The sequence below is a fragment of the Mangifera indica genome, chromosome 19 (genome assembly GCF_011075055.1).
Source record: "Mangifera indica cultivar Alphonso chromosome 19, CATAS_Mindica_2.1, whole genome shotgun sequence".
Classification (NCBI taxonomy): Eukaryota; Viridiplantae; Streptophyta; class Magnoliopsida; order Sapindales; family Anacardiaceae; genus Mangifera; species Mangifera indica.
Window position 1 is genome coordinate 2169750 of NC_058155.1, and position 18618 is coordinate 2188367.

The 18618-nt window shown below is 33.5% G+C and overlaps 2 pseudogenes; one reads left to right on the forward strand and one right to left on the reverse strand.

The window, feature by feature from the left end:
- Positions 1-1502: 1502 nt before the first annotated feature.
- Positions 1503-2489, reverse strand: LOC123203421 (annotated as a pseudogene).
- Positions 2490-2667: 178 nt separating this feature from the next.
- On the forward strand, positions 2668-18468 carry LOC123203422 (annotated as a pseudogene).
- Positions 18469-18618: the final 150 nt, after the last annotated feature.

The following is an 18618-nucleotide window of genomic DNA, read 5'->3' on the forward strand; positions in this document are numbered from 1 at the left end:
GATATTTTACTGTTTGCTCACTTTTTTTTTTTTTTGAAAGAGAAAACGGAAAAAAGTAGAAAAGAAAATCTTGATTGCATTAGAAAAGACAAATATGCAAGCAGCAAGAATAGGAAACATAATCCAAGTAGTCAACATCAAAATCAAATAAGGAAGTAGCAGATCTGGCGTTGAGCAAATTTGGACAGAATTTAAAATTCCTACTTCCATATTAAGAGGAGATACTATAAAAGCCTCACTAAAGAAGTAGACGAAGAGCTTTCGGCGTTACACGTTCATACAGCCTTCAACAATGAAATAGTTGTCAAGCGACACAAACATCACTCTCTGCATTCCGTACAGCACCAGGAACGCAAGTCCAGTGCATGTTAACAATACAACTAGAGGCGACAACCAGTAACTCATAACGCATATGCCAACGATAATGAGATTCTTTATTTTCTGTCTTTGAGTTACAATTTTTTCTTATAATTGCTATTGTGTTTTTGTTACTAGCATAAGTGACTAATTTTCTTTATTCTGAGAACTAAGAGAGATCTGACAGTCTCTATACACCTATAGTACCTTTTATTTTACATTTAATAATATCATTGATGTTTGACTTAATAAATTGTATCTTCTGCTTGTAACAAGTTTAGGGCCCAACTTTGCACATGTTAGTAAGCTTAGGTAGAGTATTGAAAGGTAGGTACAAAGTTAGTGCATGTATTCATTAAACCTAGAACCTTGATACTAAAAATAGATTAAATTCATGTGGAGTGATTGGAGTCATAGAATATAAAGGGTAAGTGTTATCCGAGTATCATGAAAGTAAATGCTCGTTTGATATTTACATGTTTAATCAACCTCAAAAAGGAAACTAGGATAATTTAGGATATTCAACCATCAATACGTCATAATTACTAAGAAATTTTATATGATTTATAGGTATGTGTAGGATTGTCACTGAAGTCTCATGTCTTAGAAATTTTTTATATACAAGTTCCATGATAGTGATATGGTTGTGGAAGTTAGTCACATTAATTGGTTGTATTTCCAATAGCTTACTTGCCCAAATTGTTCAAGTCCCACACAATGTTCTTTAGCTCATTTAGCGTTGTTAGTGTCCTTAATACCTTGAACCTACCTCCATTCGCTCACATGCTAAACATAACTCCTCCTGATAGCATAAAAGACATAATTGACAAGATGGCTAACCATACCATCAACTTTAGCTTTTTGTAAAAGCCACTCTTATTGTCAACTTGGTGTTCTGTTGAATGAACTTTAGTAAAGTGTTCTTGAACGACTTACCTTGGCATTCAAATTTTTGGTATGCTCCCTCTTGGCCTAAACTTCCATACCCAAGTCATTCAATTGAAGATGCAACCAGTTTAACTCATCCTCTCCTTTCAACAAACACTGCTTATAGGCAACAAGATTAGTCTTTGTAGTTAGTCCATGACCCCAAATTGTTGCTCTTCAATCTCCTTCATTTTTTCCAATGACTAAAGATCTCTTCTCTAGTCCAACAACCCGCCCTTGAGTAAGTTGACTTCTTGCTCATTATCGTCCATCTCACAAGAGTCTACCATACCTTGTTATATAAGAGAGGCAACATGCTTAGGACCTATAAGGGATAAATCTTGCACCAATGGAAAATTTGAAAGGTTAAAAATATTTTATTAATGTTAAAATTTTCTAAGTATACTAATGGAAATTTGAGTTCTTACTCCTAAAAGGTTTTTGAAGGTCAACGTTAATCCTTAAACTCTTGTCAACTTTAGGTAATTATACGGACAAAACATTAGAAAATATATAGTTTTAAGATAAAATATATATTTAATTTATGGTTAAAATAATGTTTTCTAGATATTATTAATTTGGTGAACTTTTGACTCAGTGACATGGATAGAGAAACAGTAATTATGATTTAAAATTAAAACAAAAATTTGAAAAAAAAAATACCTGGAGGGATATACCCAATAGAACCTCTTAGATTAGCAAATATATTATGATTTTGAAAAACACTATCCAATTATTCAGAAAGGAACTTTGCTGATCTAAAGTCACCAACATGGGCTGTCATATCTTCATCAAGTAGCACACTATTTGGTTTTAGGTCACAATGCACAATTGGAGTCTCACAATAGTAATACAGATACTCAAAAAGCAGAAGCAATATCAATTGCTACATTCAGTCTTTGCATAAAACTCAATTTCTTGATTTCAATAAGTTGTTCATTAGGAATTGGGTGCAACCATTTGTCCAAACTTCCATTACACATGAACGCAAAAACAAGAGCTTTAAAGTCGTTATCTTTATAATCTACACTTGAGCAAACAACAATGATCTTGAGGATGTTACGATGTCGTATGTTTTTCAAAGCATTGCATTCATCAAAGAAACTCTCTAAGGTTCCTTGATGTTGAACTTTGAACACCTTAATTGTAACAATTTTTTCATGACTAGGAAAAGTACCTTTGTAGACAGAACCAAAACTACCCATACCAATCAAATTTTCATTAGAAAGTTAATCAGTAGATTTTACAATGTCAAAGTAAGACAAACATAATCGGCTATTAATCGAAGATGTGATGGAAATTTTCTGTAAAGATTCTATTTTGTAATATATAACGAAAGAAAGCATCAGCAAAATTGCAGCTGTGGCAGCTATAATTATTGAGATGACTACTTTTCTATCAATATGCCTTTTAGAAACTTTTGTTGAGCATATAGGTAAAAGTAGTTCTGGTACTCCACCACAAAGTTTATCATTTCCCACAAGTGAAATTTTGCTTGCATTTGTGAATATCCCTTCTTTGGGTACTTCAAGTTCTACTCCTACAACTATTAGTACTAGTGTGTATAGCCAAACCAGGTAGGGCAAAGAAATTCAAATTGATGAACCTATTAAAGATACTACGATGATGTATGTTGAAAATGAAAGCAAGTATAGTGAGGATGGTGAATGGTGGAATTTCCATTTTTGACACAGATATTTGTTATGCTTCCAAAGGATACAATATCCATAAACCTTTCTTGGGTAGTAAGTGCTATACTGCAACCCATCGATTTCCAATCTAAGAGTAGCCTATGAAAAACAAACATGTAGGGAACACTACGGGTTTTATAAAATTGAAACATTTTCTATTGTGGCCATCTCTGTTTCCATTAGATTTATAATGAGGCCAAGGAGTGAAAAGAGGGCATCAGGGACATTTGTGATGATTTTGAAGGTGCGAACACAAGTATAGTATGTATTAATTTTAAAAGTTTATGTTATCCAGTATTCTTTAAAAGATATCCTACTGAAATTATAACTAATTAGAAAGTTTCCTTAGCTGAAACCAGCCTGCTTGATTATTTAAGAGGATTGCTACAAATTTGTTTTATGTTCATTTGATTTCCGCTTACTCAAGTTTTCTGTCATATACATTGATGTTTGGTGGGAAAGCAACACTTCATTGAGCTGCAGGATATTGCCCTAAACTTCCTTTTCAGTGATGACAAAGTGGTCATACTGTACAGCTATTCATATGTGACCTTTAATAACAATATAATATGTTGCATTCTAATTTCTTCGATGGCCAGAAAGACTTATTTTTATCCAAGATTAAGTGTATAATCAAACTCTCACTTACGGAATTTTAAAAACTCAAATAACTATTTTTTTATTAAAATTCATTATTAAAATTAAAAATAAAATTACTATTTAACAAAATAAAATATTAAAAATAATTAATATTTTATTTTATTTTTTTCTTAATTGAAAAATTAATAATTTACTTTACCCAAAAAGTTAAAAAGTTCACTTTTCGTAGATTTTTTCCCTCTATCCAACTAGACGACTTCGTCTTCTCACCATTGCGTTGGCTGACTTCGGGAAAACATAAGTGGTGACATCACCACTCATGAACCCTGCATCACCAGCCGTGTTGATGAGACAACCCATTAAGGTCGCATAAATGGTGATGTGTTTTGTGCAGCAACAGTAACATTGCTCATAAGCAACACAATTGAGGAAAACAGAGCTGGTGAAATCATTTATTGTTAATGGTGGAATTTTCAGAACTCCATTTCTGAATTAATTTCTGTAAAAACCGCTGGCCTTGCTTAGCCTACCTCGTCCACCTCACCCAAGCATATACACAAACACCTGGTGCACACCATCAACCAGCCCCAGCAGAAGCAACTGCCGAAATCAGTCAATTTCCAGACAAACAATGCTTCAAAAGAGTATGCAAAATCCACGAACCAACATCCACAACACAAAGAAAACCACTCAAATCCACACAAACCCGCAACACAGATGAAAACCACAACACCTAAAACCCAGAAGACGAACGCGCAAAACGGCGGAAGGAGATGGTGGAGCGTCGGTGGTGTCTGGCGTTGGTGAGGTGGCTGACGGAGCACCGGAGATGGCGGGTTGTGTTGTTGTACAAGCAGACCAGGTTTCAAAACGCAAAAAAAAAAAAAGGTGAAAGGAGAACAGGCGAACTGCAATTGACGGATTTAGGACACGAGATGCTGGACAGAAAAGAGCGGCCGGCGAAGGGCGTCGGGAGAACGGTGAAAAGGCTAACAATCAGAATTTGAGTCTGTCTCCGGGAGATATGGGCGGAAGAGCAGATGGGTGGGACTGACTGGAACTAGAAGATGTTTGTTTTTGAAAATTAAATGGAAAAAATAGAATAAAATTTGAATTTTTTTAAATAAAGATTTTATTTTCAACCAATCAAAAAATTTTAATAAAATAATAAGTATTTATATTTTATAAATTCATAAATGAAAATTTAAAAATACACTAAACCTTGCTTGCTAGTAAGTGTTTTGGCCTTCTTCAAATTTGAATCATGATTCACCTTACTCTTGCTCCAGCTTTTCCAACTACTTAGAGACACAAAACTTGATTCGACAGGGAAGCAGGTAAAATCCTTTTGTTTAGATTGATACTCTTTTTCAACAACACAATTTTTTCTTAGAATTGCAAGGATGCAATTGCAGCTATATATGATTCTTTTCAAATATGTGCCTTTGAAGTCACACTTTTCATTGAGTCCTAATGGATGACCAGAAAGAAGATACAGTAATCACAAAATTTCCAAATATGCATTCAAGCCGGACCTCTTGTTGATGCTACTTCAATGAACTTCATTTCATGTCTCCATGGACCATGGGTGAATTTATTTGTTGCAAACTCTTTTATTTTTCGTCTCTAATTCCTTTACATGGCCAATGCAAGTTTGAGCAAATTAGTTTTTTCAATTTTGTCTTAGGTACATTCTAAACAAAAATTACTAGTTTCTGAGAGAATAGACCCAGTTTGAAAATTTAAAGGGGCAGAAAACAGAGACATTACAGGAGGAGGAAATGAAAGTTAGAGGGACAACGTGTGAATATGATTTCTGGCATATGGTCTTTGATCTATTATTAATAATTTGAAGCATTGGACCAAGGCAACTACCCCTTATATGGACTTCGATCTTCTGATAAGGTAATTTGTTTTCAGTATTGGACCATTACAAGAATCCCTTATAAAACTCCAAAATGTTAGATCAAAGAAACAACCATAAATGAAAAATCTGCTCAAATGAATCTAATTCAACCACGACTTTGAGCTACTGCCCATTTGATCTAACTTGAGTTCAATTTTCAGCTATGCTCAGATTGTATCCACAAACCAACAATAGTCATGCCAAGTTCAAGTTACAATCTTGCATATCAAACTAAGTTGGAGCTACACAAATTATTAACTTATTAAACTTGATTCAAGCTTGAGTTATCTCCTTCTTTATTCAAATTGAGCTTAATAAGACCTTTATTGAATCTCGATTTAGATTGAATCTATCCCAATTCTTTGTAAACTCCTTTGGACATATAAGAATAAGTTGTGTTGGGTTTACTTTTGGGTTTCATTTGTTTTAATGGTCCAATTTCAATCAAACTAGAGTGGCATGGCTTGCCTATGGGCTTAAGGGAAACTTTTTCTTTATAATTTTATTTTATTTTCAAAATTTTTTATCAAAGAAACTTTAATGATTACTAAAGGGCATTTTCATCCTACCACAAGAAACTTGAGACAGTTATCACTCTTAATAAAACCACTAAAAACCTATTTAAAAAAAAAAAAGACTTAATCACATGTATAGTCCAAAGCTCGAAGTAAACACATGGATGCATAAATAATAAACTTAGTATATTAATTATTTTATCCTAATCATCTTATATGATAGGTCAAAAGATTCACTCCCATCCAAGTGTTGGTTCATTCTTAAACTTTTGCATATTAAGTTTCAAAAACTCAAATAGTTATTCTTTTTTTTAAATTTTTTGTTATAGTTAAAAATAAAAATATTATTTAGTTAAAAAATTAAAATAAAATAAAACTTTATCACATTTTTCTCTTTAGTTTAAAAAATTAATAGTTTTCCCCCTTCAAGAATTTAAAAAGTGATCGTTTCTCATTTAGGGTTTTTTCTCCTTGTCCAACGAACATCTCCATTCTAGTTGTCAATTAGCCTTCCCACATTGTCTTAATCTTTTTACCTAACAAAGACGAATAGTCTTTGTCCAAAGAAAATGTTTGTCGATCTTCGGGCTTTGGCAAGAGAAGAGAGACGTGGGAAGGTTGGTTGACAATCAGAATGAAAATAATCAAAGAAGAAGGAGAAAAAAATCCTAGTGGAAAAATTGTCACTTTTTACACTTTGAATGAGTGGAAATTATTAATTTTTTAAACTAAGTGGGAGAAATAAGATAAAATTTTAGTTTTTTAATATTTTTAGTTAAATGACATTTTTACCTTTAATCCTAATAGAGAATTTTAATAGAATGATAGAGATTTAGGTTTTAAAATTTAATGAGTGAGAGTTTGAGTATGGACTAAACCTTGAGTAGAAATAAATCTTTTGGCCTATATGATATAAATAAAACTATGCATGCTCATTTTAGATACACAAATATGTATACACTCATACGTTTCATCATATGATTAAGTGATTTTGAATTAAAGATAAAACAACACTGAATCATATGATGACAAATATGAGTGGTACATATTTATGTACCTAAAATGAGTACACATAGTATTACTCATATGATATTAGCAAACAATGCTTTAAAAGCGACACGTACGGGAACTGACATGCATGTCATCACGTTGGTGTTGATAGTCTAGCAGTATAGGCCAAAGCTCAAGCGCTCTCTTTAGTTCTCATCGCTTTTGGTTTCTCTCTTTATACATATAAAACCTTCAAACTTGCCCGCAAATATTTGTGAGCCTTTCTGGGTTTCTGATGATTGCTATAACACTTTTCTGAATTTGGAGGTGCCTTCAGCGAGCTCCGTGATTATAAACTCTCTAATAACAGTTTATACGGTGAGGATATGGAAGAAAAAGTAGTCATTATCACTGGAGCTTCTTTAGGTATGTAGAGGCAAGTTAATTTTATAACCTTAGTTTGTTCTCAAGCTCTAAAGCTTTTATCGTTAATTTTCTCGTCTTACTTGCACACTGAAAGGAATAATACCTCGCCTTTTCATTTATACAAAAAATTATAGATTGTCTCTATTTATAAAAAACTAAAAAAAAACTAAAAAACTAAAAAACTGACACATTTAATTTCATCGGTTGATCTATTATAATTAAACATGTCAATTAAGACAAACCAAATGAAGACTCTGCCTGAAGCTCATAAATAAGGCCTGACTATGGGTCTTTTGGGTCAGGCTATGGGCCTAGGTGTTGGCCTGGCCTATTGTCATTTAAATATTTAAAAAAAAAATTAAATGGAACATAAGCCAACTGCCTTATGCAGTTCTACCTGCTGCAGAAGTCAGAACAACTTCTGCCACACAAGTAGAAGTCGTTCAGCAGCTACTAGCCCTGTTCTTTAGTTTATTTATTTCCTTTTATATCAACAACCCAAATCTCCTCAGTTTTCTAATTTTATTTACAAATTTTTTAATTATATTTTTAATATTATTTTCTCTCATCAACTCTCTTTAAAAAACTATCTGAATTTGTAAACAATAATTCTCTATATTTATAATTTCATTTTTATTTCAATTTTATCATTACAAAACAATTAGAATAAAATATTTTTTACTACAAATGAGAGATTATAAATAAAATATTTGAGATACAATTCTACGTTTTAGTAATTAAAAAATAATTTATTTTTAAATTTTTAATTAAAGTTTTTTTAAATGGGTCAGGCCTTGAGCCCTAAAAATTACATGGGTCAGCTCGATCTGAAGATCTATCACTATGTGGGCCTAAGGCCTAGCCCAACCCAGTCCATGAATACCTCTCATTACAACAACTATTGTTAGAATTTGAAAAATTATAGATTGAGTTGTAAACTCAAATCAATATTATTGAAGAAATAAAGTATAATATACAGTATTATAATGTTATATGAAATAGAATCATACTCCTATAAAAAAGGAAAAATAATATATAGCAAATAAGAATCAAATCAAATTAGAATAAGATCAACAAGACAATAATTAGACTTAAATTCAACAATTACATTGTTGTCAAAAGTAAGTTTAGATGTACTCAGCAAATTTTTAGTGATTTTTGGTACACAAAGTAAGTGTAAGAAAAAAAGGGAGCCAGAAAAAGTGAACTTGTGTGAAATACAGTGAGACATTTCTTACTGCCTACTTGAAGTTGTTGCCCTACATAATTTGACTTGGCATCAAGTTGTGCTTGACTGGAAGCAATATGATCAAATGGCCCCAGAATCCATATACCAGCTAGGGTCATTGATAGAGTTTGGTTCGGCTATAAGCTGGCTAGGTTTAGGACTTTGAAGTTGTGCAATAGATGTAGACTGGTAAGCCAAGTAAAACTGTGGTGCAAAAGTCTGAAGCAAGTTTTGAGGAGTTTCAGTGGACGATTGTTTGGAAGGTTTGTAGTAGAAGTTGTGCGAGTTTGGTGGTGTTTGTACTAGAGGATAGGTGAATTGGTTTGGATTTTGGGAATAGTCAGTATAAGGATGAGTGGGGTATGAAAAGGTAGTCTTAGGTGATTATGACTGAGTTATCCTACTTAGCATGTTGACCTGAGGGAAGGGATTGTGTGTGTGTTCAAGCAGGTTTTAAAAGGTTAAAGAGGAGGTATGTTGCCAACATAGGTTATATCAAACGTATGGTAGCATTGAAAAGCAATGTGACCATTCTTCCCACAAACTTTACAGATTATTTTGGGTTTAGATGGATTTTTCCTCTGCCTCTACCCTAACCAAAATTTTAAGTCCCTAGACCTACAAACTTTTGAGGTTGTTGGAAGATGTAGGGGTTAATAAACCAGAATTTATAGAACTCGCAAACCCAAATGACTATTTCCCACCCAAGGTTTGGTGACATACTAACTATTGAAAATCTAAATTTTTATCCGTCTATTAAAGTTTATTATTAATGTTAGAGATAAAATTTTCATTTAACAAAAATATTTTTAAAAAATTAAAAATTTATCACATTTCCAGCCCCTAAGTTTGAAAACTAACAAATTGCCCCCACCCAAAGTTTGAAAAACTTCATCTTCCCCCTAGGGTTTTTCCAAACATTGTCGACAGCCAGAGGCGACGGTGACAACAACGTTCTCTCTCCCTCTCAGCTTCTCTCTTAGTGGTGTTTCATTTCTAACCATCATTAGTCGACAAAACTGGCCAACAAAGGGGAATAGATTGTCTCCAGATGAATAGGTGATTCATCTTTGTTGAAGAAGAAGACAACATGTCATCATCATTTGAAAGACAACAACAATGTATCGTCTTCATCTCAAATGAAGATGAATCGTTGTCTTCATCAAAAGACGAAGAAACACCTTCATCTCTAGCTCTTATCGATGGAGATTAGTCAGAAATGGAAGAGGGTTGATGAAAAAGCCAAGAGGGAAAGAGAACGTCGTCGTCTCCAACTGCCAACAACATCCTTGAAAACACCTGAGAGGAAAAGTTGATTTTTCAAACCTTAGATAGAGAAAAATTGTTATTTTTAAACTTGGGGTTAAAAATATGATAAATTTTTATTTTTAAATATTTTTATAAATTACAATTTTATCTTTAATAATAACTATAAAATTTAACAAATTTATAAGTATTTAAATTTTTAATAAATAACGATGAAAAATTGAATTTGCACCACACCATAGATGAGAAATAGTGATTTGGCCAACTTACAAGATAGGACATGACACCTCCATTTGTATCACTAGTACTATCTAGAACAACACTGAACATGTACTTAGGCACCCTGTTTGCAATATTTGCGGTTCCACCAACCACATCAAATGCATAGACAATTTTTACTCAACCTCTGCTCATATTTTTGCAACAAGAATTTTGTTTCAACTAGAGGTAAAAGAGCTTCCCATTATATGACGTTAGTCACAGGACACCAACAATTGAAGAACAAATAGTGACAAAAATAATACCTCACTTTTTCATTCATACGAAAAATTACAGATTGTCTCTATTTATACAGAGATTAAATATAGAACAGAAAAACAGGAAAAAATAATACATCTAATCTCACCATTTAATCTGTTACAACAATCATTGTTAACCTTTAGACCTTAACGCCGGAGTTCATAAGTTTCTTCCCATTTTTGGAGTGAGAAGCAAAGAGTAAAGAGAGAGAAAATATCTTTTTGTTGATAAGAAGTCCAGAATGTTCAACCAACACAAGGAAAAAACCTCTTGGAGACAGACGATGCTGTTGCGAAGAAGCTTTCCTCATATATCCAAAACTCACCGTTTTTGGTTTAATAAAAAAAATAAAACCAGCCCAAATCAATGAAGCCAACCCGAATCTTAACGCACTTCTTTCGCCGAAAGACGTGTTCCCACTATAGGCATAGTCAAATCTCATACTCCTACCCTCCCATTTTCAAGCACTTTTTAACTATTCATTCACGGTTCTTTTTCAATTAAAATTCTCACTATATTTTTTCTCTGTATTTTAAAAATTAACTATTTCACTTTTATTAAAGTTTTTATACTTTAAAAAATAATATTTTTTTCCAAATCTAAGTTTTTTTTTTCCTTTTCTAACCACCAATGACCTCCTCTTTGGCCAGCCATCTGGATTCAATGAACACCATCCAAATTAAATCAAACAACATTTTGGATGATCGAGTTCTAGACAAATGTTGTCTAAATCGGTGACGAACACCACCCCAAATGTCGATCTCGATGGCATCTTTGTGAATGAACATTGTCTGGATTTGGACGATGGTGAACATCATCCAGATCTTTGTCAAGACACCATCCAAAACATGTTTGTCACCAACTGGAAAAATTTTGTTAGAAATAATTAAACATGTCAGGATCAAATTCTGTGAAATCTGTAAAAAAGGATTTACGTACCCGTTTTCGATTTTCGATGATGCGTCTTTAAATACTGCGCGAGGTGTTGACATTAGTCTATTTCCATGACACCATTTGCCAACGTACTGATTTTCATTTGGGAGACAGGATCTATTGTGCATTGCATTGGCAAGAGAAGAAAGGAGAGATCCTTTTTTCTGATAAAAATGCATTATTAATGAGGAGGCAGTTTGGACAATTTATATATGTCCAATTGCCCTCCAACTGCCCTCCAATTCCTTCTCATAACTGCCTTTGGCAGTTATATTAAACCGGATTGAATCGACCCGTCATAGGTGGACCCGTATCCAATATCTCTCACTCACACATGACGGAAGACCCGAACTAAATACTTAGCCACAAAAATCCTATATAGCAGTACGTTTCATACTTGCAAATGTGTCATGTGACCTCGTAAGCAACCTGCACTTGGGAGCTAAATACTATGCATCTGTTAAGAATAGCATAGCCGCTTAAACCTGAATAAAACAAAAATAAAGTGTTAGGCTCGCAGCACCCTAGACTTATTCAATAACACTAGCTCTTTTTAATCCCTCATTTATCATTGTGTTATTTTTCTATGTATTCATGATCAAGTCCAATCTCTATATAAGTGACATGATCGACTGGCCAATAGACACATAACATGTAAGTCTTCTTTTTCTACTCGAAATTCTCAATTTAACCTTGGCTGCTTTTCTAGTCATGTTACATAGACCGAATCATGCGTGGTCATAAGTTCTAAGTTAAGATAGCAACACTAAGAGTAAATATCAAACAACAGTAAAGAGTCAAAGGGTACTAATATGAGGTAATCCTTATAAAGTCTCACACAGTGAGGGAGTAGGGATTCATCCTTTCACTACTTTAACTGATCGTCTTACTTATGCTCACATGGTATGAATTATGTGCTACAGTGTGTATTTTCTCAAATGTCATTCACAACACTGTACAGATCTTAGTTCAGTCACTACACCCAGCGCCTAACCTGAGTTCTTAACCATCTTCACACTTGCAGGTATTTATCTATATTAAGAACTCACATATGGCATTAACAAGTTATTTGGATGTAGGAAATCCAAATCAGTCATTTTCAAATGTATCTATTCATGACCTCATCTTGATCAATCATCAAGGCGACATTTCAACTTCGATAATTCTTTTCTCAAGAAATTTGTCTCCTATTGGTATGTTTTCTCAACATCACATTTTTCAAGAATAATGTCTTATCTTTGCTCGCTCTCTCAGCGCCAAAGGCGATTAGTCGTGTGAGTGAGCCAATCTCTAACTTATGTGACATTACAATCTTGTTGAGCTAAAAACGATATGTATGCAGTAAAAACCCAAGAATTTAGTTTACTCAGATTCACGAAGAAAATCTTCTTAATCAAACAGTTTCTTACACATTTACTGAATAGGCTATATACTAGGCTTCCAATGTGGATAAGACTATGCATCTCTGTTTTTTATCGCTCCAAGATATAGGCCATTTTGGAGTAAGAAAACATAACCGTAATTTAATTTGCTTTGGTCTAAACTCTTTCTCCAACTGGCATCTCAATAGCTAATCAAACGCAAGTTCGATCCTTAATCACATAATCAATCATCCACAGAGCCTTTTAAAAAATCAACTTTCTATATATAGCCTTTGCAGTGCTTTTTTCAACATTTACTTATATCGACTAACCAGTCCAATAACAAAAATAAATATATGGGCATATACGCACCATAACATACATAATACATCTGATGGCATCTTAATTGGTAACCTTTGACATTTCTCTGCTTCCATCTTAAGTTTTGGGACATATCTTTTTTGGCTCAATAATTTGTCATTTAACACAGGAATATCAATGGGTTCACAGTATACCATATTAGATTGTTCTAGAATTTTTTGAATATTACGCTCTTATGATAGAGTCAAAAGTTTCTTTGAACAATTTCTCTAAATATAAATTCACAATATGTAATCTGTTTTCCCATATCCTGCAAGTCAAAAGTATGGACAACCATCCTTTGATGATTATCACTTACTTCAAATCATTTCTATCTATCTATATATTATCACACATATTGATAGAATTACAAATTTATCATCAAACTTTGTCACATAGACATGATGGTCTTGATTAACCATTTCAAAGTCATAAGGTATTAACACTTATGAAATTTCAAGTACTAGCATCTGGATGACAATTTTAGGTCATTTAACGTCTTTAAAGCTTGCATACTCTGTGTTTTAGACCTTTTCACGCAAATTTCTTTGTCAAGTTTTCCACTAAGGAAAATTGTCTTAACATTCATCTGGTGTAGTTCTAAATTCAAATGTGTTACTCTAGCTAGAATCAAACATATTGAAGTAAATCTTATAAATAACGAAAATATCTTTCGACACAATCTATACCTACTCATTGGGTATAATTTTTCACTATTAAACGAAATTATATTTATTTATTGAGTCATCTGTCTTACGACTAATTCAGGAAACCCATTCATTCTTAATAAATTTTTGATCTGGCGATAAGTCGACCAAAACTTGGAATTTGTTTGTTTTCTTTGTATTTCATCTCTTCTTCCAATGCATTTCAAAATTTTCTTATAAAGGATGAGACAATTATTTCAAGTTCTTCATCATCTTGGGGAGTGGTTGTGAAAACCTCGTTTTCACTTTAAAACGTCACTTGAATACTTTTGGATATTCACTCCAATGTAATTGAGAATTAACGCTCCCACTATCCGAAATAGATTAAAGTTTAAATCTCAATGCTCCCATTAGGTTGAGATGAATGAAGCAAACAATTGAGGATTATTACTCCTACTATCTGAAATAGGCTAGAGCTTAATTGCATTTGCTCCCACAATTTAGAACAAGTATAAGTCTTATATCTTAGGACTCAACTAATGGTCCCTTAGATATACCGATCCTCATTCTTTTTCTCATCTCATTCAGATGAAACTTTTTATTAATATCATCCCTATTAAGAAAAATATCCTCTATGAATGTAGTATCTCTAATACAAGTTCAGTTAATCTTCCAACGGAATCCTCCCTAATGAACACATACCCTTTGGAATGCTCAGTGTGTCTGATAAAGATATATTTATTTCTTCTCAATCCCAATTGTTCAAACTTATAGGAAAAGCTATGGATAGACATTGCTAACTACTAAGGTTGCAATCAATTAACTCAGATTTTCTATTTGACCATAACTCATAAGGAGTGGAAACAACTGGATTATTAGGCAATTGGTTAAGTATACAAGCAGTAATAAATATCATATCATCACAAAGTGACTTGATGTTTTGCTTGCGTCTTCATTGACTTAACCATTTCCAATAGAGTTCAATTACTCTTCTCCGTTACACTAGTTTGTTACGAAGTTTTGAAATTACTATTTGCCATACTATTTCTTTTTCATTACTTAGTTTCTTGAACCTTTTGGACAAATGCTCAAGATCTTAGTGAGTTCATAAAACTCTTATCTATTTTGTCTAATTAATTCTCAACCTCAATTATATATAGTGTCTAAAGCAGTCCACTGCTTCTGACTTATGAGAGATCAAGTAGACAAGACCGAATCGAGCATTTTTATCATCATTAGTAATGAAATATGAGATACATTCTCAAATTTACATTCATAGGAAAACATATACCTAAGTATTTAAATTATAAAGGAAGTCAAACTCATATAGCTTTGTCAAATGGTTTTCTAGAATTTTTCCAGCTAAGCAATGCTTACATGTGAACAGTTCTATTTATATGAAAGTTCCTAATAAACTTTTATAGGCCAATTTATTTAACCTATCTTGCCCAACATGTCCTAATGTAGCATGTCATATATTTGCATTCATATCCATACATATAGGAGAAGTAAATAATGAAAAACTTAATATTATCAAAATGTAAGGTGACAAACACCATACAACCATTCAACCAACAAACCAAAACTATAGAAGTCAATTCTATCGTATTTCAATAAAACACCTAAGGAAATTCAAATTATATTTTAGTTTAAGAAAAACAAGTACTTTGACCAAGATTTGTTGAATATTTGGAGCATATTGGATTTCGTGTAGGTTTAGGATTCGCCACCTTGCAAAACTCATTTGCTCGTGTCTATTCCTCTTACTACAACCTTTGTGTTGTTGCCTACATACATCCAATCCACTTTATTTAGAATTTGACAAAAATCTACTAAAGATCTTCTATCATGAACTACTTGGTCGGTGGCTTCTGAGTCCATAATCCACATAAGATAATACTCAGTTAATATTATAGTATTAGAAAATAAAGTTTCATCACTTTATGTTGAACAAGACTATTATTTTCAGCTCCGTTCATTCATAGGAAATATAATTCTTGTTGCTTCTATTGCAACTATTTATCTTGTTTTTGTCTCTTCTTCTAGTACTTTTTCCACTCTCTCATTTTGATTCCTTGTTCTTATTCTTTGAGTATTAAATGATCTCCTTCCTGTATTAGGACTTGAGCCACTCATTTTTAAAACTTGATTCTGTAACGTATGCACAAGTGCCAAGTTCAGCTACCTCAAAGACTCTTGTCCTCTAATTTTATATGGCTAGAACAACTAACAAAAATCCTTCTTTCCTTATTGTGGGTCATATGTACCTTTATACGCTCCCACTATCGGGAAGCGATCGCTTTTCTAAATGAACCTACTGTTCATGTATCAGGTTATGCGTAACTAACTTTAGTTTCATAATCAAATTTGTCATTCAATCAAATTCAACAATCAATTGTCTTTATTTGGGGACTGTAGTTCCTCCAAACTTTTCAACTAAAACCATACGTATGGCATATGTAGTTGAACATTACTGATACTCATACACCAAATCGTTATTCATGAAACTAATCAAGATATCACACAAAATAAGTCTTGCTTCTTACATGCATGATGTGCATCCACAACACGTTTGTGTAAAACACTTATTGAGTTTCTATCCCTTAGTCAACCACAACTCTATCTTAACCTGATCTACGGTTTCCAAAGCTTTTTGCTCATTTATGATATTATGCATTTCAAATGCCACACATTGTAATTCTCTCTATTCAGTATCATTCTCATTCAAATCAACCATCATTTTCTAAGATGTTATGGTTAACTAGATCACAAAGACTATGTATCATACACAACGCTATCAATGCAATCAAATACACATCAATTGTTGCAATTATGCATTAAAATTTTAAAATATCTCACATAAGACACAGAATCGAAAGTTCACTATGTTCTCAATCATCTTCCATGACACAAATGTTCGATATTTTAAATTTTAATCTAATTGCGCCAAATATTAATTTTGGATGAGAATTTTACTAAATTCTACTAATCTCAGAATTCTCACATTTAACTAATATATATGATACAACGAATGCATCATCTATTTTGACTAGGACCATTTCATCAACCCGTATTAATCATTAAGTCACTTAATCCATGATAAAGTTTCTATTACATTTGTGTTAGGTCAAATACCTCGTATTACATTAATTTGGGAGTAACGTTAAAGTAGTGGATATTCTCTCGTATATTACTAAGCATCGTTTTATAGCAAGCTGTAATGAATTCACTCAATTCCAAAAAGTTTCAAATTCTTGTCTCAAATAAGATCATTGATTACGGGGCTCATATTCATGCATGAATATCATCTCTTTTCCAATTGAGAGAATTCAATAGAGTATTGATAGTTTCGACATGCAATGTGATAGTCTCTAGTCAACAAACTTGCATGAAGTAGAAACATGTATTTCAAAACACCAATGTGTGTTTTTGGGAGTCGGAATAAGATATTTCATGTCATTATGCACTGTAAGACCCATGGAACACATCTCATATACATATCCGAGTACTACACAACTTCCAAGAACCAGAAAACAAGTTCACGTGCCAAGATGCGCTGAAAATAGGTGTTCACGCGCTATCATGCGTCAAAATAAGCTCATACGCTCCTTCACGTGTCGAGACAGCATCGCACGCGCCTCCACGTGCCATAAACTTGTAACCACCAAAAGCAATTACGAGAGCTACCACATTAAGAGAGTTTATGCTTGGCGGTGGTTATTAATTGTAACACATTAGTTTTTATTTTAGATTTGTGTAGTACATTGCTGACATTTCATACTGGTTACTTTGGAACGACGTTAATTTAGTTGTGCAATTAATTCATTTTCCTCATAAAAATAGAGCAATCGCTATAATTTTTTGGAAGAGCTAGTTCTGATTGCAGCAAATTGCGTACGAGTATGCAAAGAGGAGGGCGAACCCTGTGTGTGTTGCACGGAGAGATCACCGACTCCGAAGCATCAGTGAGAATGCAAGATACATGGGTGCAAGGCACGTTATAATCGTTGCTGCAGATGTTGTCAAGGAAGAGGAATGTAGGTTTGTCAATGAAACCATAAATGTCTTCGGAAGCGGTAATTATCATGCAAATCAGATAATGATGTATCAAAGTAACTCGACACTGATAAAGATCACTAGAAATGAATATTGTTAATTCGTGAATATTGCTTTTTTCCAGGCAGCAAAAGCAGCCCTTGTAAACTTTACTACACTTTGAGATTTGAATTGACTTGGAATAGCCATTGCAACTCACTCACGGATGGGTTGAAAGCGAAATGATCAGAGGCAAATTCAAGCTCGAAGAGGGCGCCGAGATGCAATGGAAAGAAGAAAGAAAAGTAAATTTCATTAGTCTAATCGTGCATTTAGAATATAAGAATTCAAGTCCTTGCACATAATGCATTTTCATTTTAGGTCCATGTGACCAGCAGCCCTGTGGAGGATTTCATTAAGTTAATTTTAGCCAGAGCTTGTCAGGGCGATGCATATGTGAAGTTTCCAAGCTGGTACGATGTATTGCTTTTATAGGGGTGTTTGCACGACTCCTAATGTCAACACACAGTAAAAGAAGAAGTTCCCTAGTTGGCACGGGCAAGCCCCTTATTCTGGAAGGCACAGGTAGGCCTCTTTTGAAGCGCACACCTCCAAGAAAACTTATTATAAGTCCTACTACAGCCTTTTCAGCTCAAATTAGTCACACACCGCTCCATCACTGGTGGTTGCTTTTTTCTTGGACGTAACCTTGTTTGTTAGACTACAAAGAAACAAGATGTTGTGTCCCGTTCTAGTGTCGAGTCTGAGTACCGTGCCCTCACATGTGATTATTGATGTTAGGTGGTTTTGCTATCTTTTACGAGAGCTTGGTATTCTACTACATTCATCTCCACTTT